Here is a 6,000-nt window from a genome sequence, read left to right on the forward strand (position 1 = left end):
AAAATTATCAAAATTATCAAAATTATCAAAATTATCAAAATTATCAAAATTATCAAAATTATCAAAATTATCAAAATTATCAAAATTATCAAAATTATCAAAATTATCAAAATTATCAAAATTATCAAAATTATCAAAATTATCAAAATTATCAAAATTATCAAAATTATCAAAATTATCAAAATTATCAAAATTATCAAAATTATCAAAATTATCAAAATTATCAAAATTATCAAAATTATCAAAATTATCAAAATTATCAAAATTATCAAAATTATCAAAATTGTGAAAGTTGTCGAAATTGTCAAAATTGTCAAAATTGTCAAAATTGTCAAAATTGTCAAAATTGTCAAAATTGTCAAAATTGTCAAAATTGTCAAAATTGTCAAAATTGTCAAAATTGTCAAAATTGTCAAAATTGTCAAAATTGTCAAAATTGTCAAAATTGTCAAAATTGTCAAAATTGTCAAAATTGTCAAAATTGTCAAAATTGTCAAAATCGTCAAAATTGTCAAAATTGTCAAAATTGTCAAAATTGTCAAAATTGTCAAAATTGACAAAATTGTCGAAATTGTCAAAATTGTCAAATTTGTCAAAATTGTCAAAATTATCAAAATTGTCAAAATTGTCAAATTTGTCCAAATTGTCAAAATTGTCAAAATTGTCAAAATTGTCAAAATTGTCAAAGTTGTCAAAATTGTCAAAATTGTCAAAATTTGTCAAATTTGTCAAAATTGTGAAAATTGTAAAAATTGTCAAAATTGTAAAAATTGTCAAAATTTGTAAAATTTTTTAAAATGGTTTAAATCGTCAAAATTGTCAAATTTGCCAAAATTATTAAAATTGCCAAAATTGTCAATGTTTTCAAAATTGTTAAAATTGTTTTATTTAAAAAAAATGTCAGATTTGTTATAATTGTGTCGAAATTGTCAAAATAGTTAAACGATTTTCTTTTTTACATTGAAATATCCTTTGGTAATCTGAAATCCACCTTAAACAAATGCTTCCCAATGAATTCGGCTAAAAACAAACAACAAAAGTAGCTTCCAAAAAGGGGATTCAACCGGGCATACAACTTGAATCCTTTCCACGGGCAATGGAGCTCGAACTGCTCCATCACTTCCTGCCAATTGGAGGGTTACCAAAAGCCCCAAACATCATCTAGCAGCACAACGTTCAGTCAGTCATGTGCCATGCTTTTCCTTTCATCAACAATTCAAGCGCATTGAACCGCAGAACTGTTGTTGAGCTCTAGTCTTGGATCCTACAGCATACTCACATGGTTCATGTTTATGACGGTATAGGAGGCACCTACAGGAAATGTTTGCCGCCAAAAGGTAGTTTCATTCAGAATTCAGGATTTTCCCGATCCTCTCTCCAAAATGTGTTGGTAGCACCAGCTGACGTCTGAGCGAGGGGGAGGAAAAAAATGTATGAAAACAAAAAAGCCGAACAAATCCGATCAACGAGAGAATTTTCGACCGAATGGAAAATCTACTGAAACGCGAGAGAGCTTTTCGTTTGTCTGTATTCTGCCAAATGACACAGATAATTTGTTAAGACGGAGCAGTTTAACCGAACTTGGATGAATCGGGAATAACACTGGAGATAAGGAAAAAAAAGTGGTATTATCATCGTTTGTTACGCGGCCAAGATAAGATAAACTAAATTGAAGCGCTGCTCTGGGTTTGCTGTCTTCTGTTGGTTCGATTGTTTGTAATGTGGTGTGGCGAGGCAAAAAAAAGAAATGTATGGCCAAGTGATTCACATTTTTATTTGGCTTTTGAACAATGATGTTCCTTCATCCGCCATTCAGTGATCAAATCTTAATTAAAATTTTAGAAGAGTCTGAATTGTAACACTTCGACTCCATGACATATGCTTCCCTGTTGAGTACGTAGTATTCAGATAAACAAATAGATTACCAATTGGAAAAAATGTTTTCAACAGATTCTTAAATCTCTTACATTTATATGTCATAATTTTCATCAAACCTTTTGATACCCATAATTGTCTTTTTTGTTTATTGATTTTGTTATAAAAAATAGATCAATGAGCTATTTGCCATCTCTCCTTCAATCTCACGCTAAGTTTTATCGGGAAAAGGTGATTCAGCATAGAAATCGCATTGACAAGTGAAATTATCTTATATTCTGTGCATACAGTTTACATCTGGATAAGAATGGATTTGGCATATGATAAAATATTATTTGATTCAATTATAAGATGTAACTGCTGCTTGTCAATTCGATCAAGGGTGAAAAATCTTCATAAGGGAAAAAGAAACCTGATCACACAATTTCCGATACTTATGTAACACTTGACAATCATATTAAAAAACTTCCCGTTGTCCTTCAAAAAGCCGACGGATCAATCAAAATACTAAATTCAAAATTCCAATGTACAATATTCAATAAAACCATTTATGCTACATGAGTACACTCGGAGAATAAAAAAATCCAATGCTGAATGCATTCTTAAAAACGTTTGTGAATTAAAAAAAAAATCAACCTATAAAGATTCTTCCTTTTTTTACCGTGCCTTTTGAAGTCATATTCCAAATCTACAATCATGAAAAATCAAGTTTAATTCAAGGAACTTAAGAATTATTTAACTGCGAAGCTAATCACATGTGGCGGGCAATTTAAATGTATAAAAAAACAATTGAAATAATACTTATCTTATCTTTCCCCCGTTGCGTTTTCGGACATCTTCCAAACGATATCGATTTCAAATCAAAACTTTATCGCACTTATTTGTCGTAAAAAAACTTTAAATTCATTGAAATTTCCAAATAGAAATTTTCAGCACCCAAAACACGCGTCTGACACTTTCAACCGACGCCTCCTCCAGTTTTCCTTCAAGGTTTGTATGGAAAAATTGAATATTTTGTACAGAAAAATCAACTGTTGTATACGTGCAAAAACGCAAAAATGATTGATCTTACATGATTTCTATTCACACAATTTTTTGCCATAAGCACGGTTATTTTCCAAGGATTATTTGAGAGGATTTTTCGAATCCTACATGTGAAGGGCCGATTCGATACCACGTCAAAAAGCTTTGTGTATATACCAATAATTTGTGAAATATATACCAATATTTTGTTTTTTTTTGATAATTTAAAAACTCAAGAAAACTTCCATCCTTGTATACTTTCGATTATTGAGTCGAAAAAGGTAGTGTATATTATCAAATAATTTTATTTAGATTCCAGCGAAAATAGTTAAGAATTATAATACACCGCCCCACACCCCCTCCCCCTCAATATTTTCTTTATACAAAAGTTATTTAAGTTGCATTTAGTGGACGTGCTCTGAGAACGCTTAACTGAATCATAATTCAAGTGTTATGCATTTGGTAAAATTTTGTATATAATGTGGTAATCGTCCTTTTCTAGAGCACATGATTTCCCAATTTTCCTCTTCCTCATTTCTCAACATACACATTTCCCACAAATTAAATTTTCGTTTTTTTCACTCGTAATTTCGCTCCAAAGTTCGTATCAAGAATGACAACACGAAACATTCAACCAAAAGTCCTGTCAGTTCACTCACAGAACTCATGCGCCACTCAAATTACACACTCCATTCACGTCACAAAATTAACAATATTTTTAAATCATTTAACGCTGCTTTCTAGATTTAGCTGGATTATGTTTAATAATTTCCTTTTTTACACATCTGAACATTCAAGTGAAATTAATATCCTTCAAAAGATTATTCCCGGATATTTTACTGAGGTATAAAAGGTGTTGATTCTAAAGTGAAAATCATAAAAAATTCAGAATCATAAGTGTGAACTTTCATACAACAATAATTTTCAGGTAAATTTTTTATTATAATCACATTAAAATATAATTTTGGAATGAATTCATGAAAAAAAAAACAACAATTGCTAAGCTTCCAAATGAACCCTTCAGATTTGCAATAGATATGAGATAAATTTGCATGTTTTTGAAAGAATGACCCTAAACTTTTGGCCGATACACCATATTAAGGGGTGATCCTAAACTTTTGGACGATAACTTAAGTGTCTATTTTATTAATCAAAAGTACATTCTTAAATTTTTGCACAAATTTTTTTACTGTGTTTTGAGAAGTAAAGAATAAGGATTCTAATGCAACTCAAATTTTGAAATTTGGTCCACCCTATCCCGAGATGATCGGCTTTGAATAATGAGTGCGATTTTTTGAAAATGTTCTAACTTTATGTTAAGTTTAAGGTACAAAACTAAAACATTATTGAAGTATTGTACCCTTTCATACATATGATGCTTAACGGCTCAAGCCTCTAGATCTGCTCTTTACAGCAGAAGTATGAACATAACGACGGTCGTATTTCAGAGAGCAGCGTAGAACGACGTGCTTTCTCCTTGACGTCTATCAGCGGACACTACAATTATTTCTGGGCAAAAAACCTCCGAACTAGCCATTGCTCATTATCTTTCAAATGAGGTCAGAAGATTTGCAATATGTCCTAAGACGGCTGATATATGAACGATCAAAATTTGCATGTTTTTTAGTGGGTGATCCCAAACTTTTGGCCGGACGTTGAGAAAAAAGACGCAATTCAAACATTTTTGTGTTGAACCAATGAATTCTAATTGAGGCTAAAATTTGATTTTTTCCAGTGTAAGTTGGGGAACTTCGTAAAAGTTTTCTCAGAAAAAAAAATCGGGACATTTTGAGGAAAAAGCGGGACGGCGAGGAACGGAAAAAAGCGGGACATGTCCCGCTTTTGCGGGAAGAAGGGTTACCCTTACTTGAACCCGTTGGCTCCAAGAACCACATCTGTTTTCAAGTAATGCTCGGATTTTGTTCAAGTTAGCCCTAGTTCTTCTAATTAAAAAAATATCCAAAAATTTCCCGACGGTGAGTAGGGGAACTGGTGGTAAGACGCCCATGTTAAGAAGAATCTTTCATTACTCGTAAATGAAGAATGCAATCTAGTAAATTCTACAATAGTTTTGAAAAGGGGACTGTTTTTCACCAAAAATATACAAACAGGAACACTTATACCAATTATATACGTCTTAATCGTGTAATTTTGAAAGGCTTTCTAAAGTATGATTTCCATTTCGTTAGGGGCGCATATGTGTGTACCCAAACGCGCCGTTTAACGATTAATAAGTGTTTATTGATTCAAGGGCCTCCGAAAGTGTTTGCCAGGTAAAAACACATCTTTTCAACTTCACAGATGGAAAAATGTATTGCTACGCGCAGTGCTGTCAGATATACTGACGTTCTTGTGAATAGTTAAATAAATCTACATTAAATTTAGGAATTTTAAATATATTCGTTTATATTCAAGTTATGTTTTCCAATTCAACATATAAATATCATTAAAATTTTTGTGATTAAAACTGCATATAAATTTTATTTGTTTAAATTAAAGACATGCTTAAAGATAAACGGGCATGACGCGTTTTGCCCTGTCTAGATATGTTTATTAAAAATCGTTTAAAATAACAGAAAAAATAATTGAATAAGAAAATTTTTCGTTGCGTGATGATTGTCAAGACTAATATTCATCATTGGAACAGATGCCAGGTAAATGTTTTGCTGATAGATGCCGCAAATCCTCACGAGAAAAGTTGAAAAATTGCAAGAAAAGCTCCCAAAAAATTTTGTTTTCGTTTTTCGTCAAATTTACGCAATACAGAAAACGTTTATAAACGCATAAAAGTGTAAATAGAACAAACTGAGATTTCCAGAAATGTTGAACAATGTTTGTTTAGTGAAATACTGATGGTGGCGCATTTTGTCCCGACTGCGCATTTTATACCCAGTTCGTGTGGTAGAAAGTATGTACGCTTTATGTTAAGGATCGTGGTTCATTTCAACAACTATTTCGCATAAATCTTGCTCACATTCTTTCTTCATTTAATTCGATATCAAATAAGGAACTTCAAGCCTTATGAAATGATGATATGAGAGATTATGATATTCGCCCTTGAAGTGACAAGTGATCTGAACCCTTTTCAGTGAGTGGTAACAC

The sequence above is a fragment of the Uranotaenia lowii genome, chromosome 3 (genome assembly GCF_029784155.1).
Source record: "Uranotaenia lowii strain MFRU-FL chromosome 3, ASM2978415v1, whole genome shotgun sequence".
Lineage (NCBI taxonomy): Eukaryota > Metazoa > Arthropoda > Insecta > Diptera > Culicidae > Uranotaenia > Uranotaenia lowii.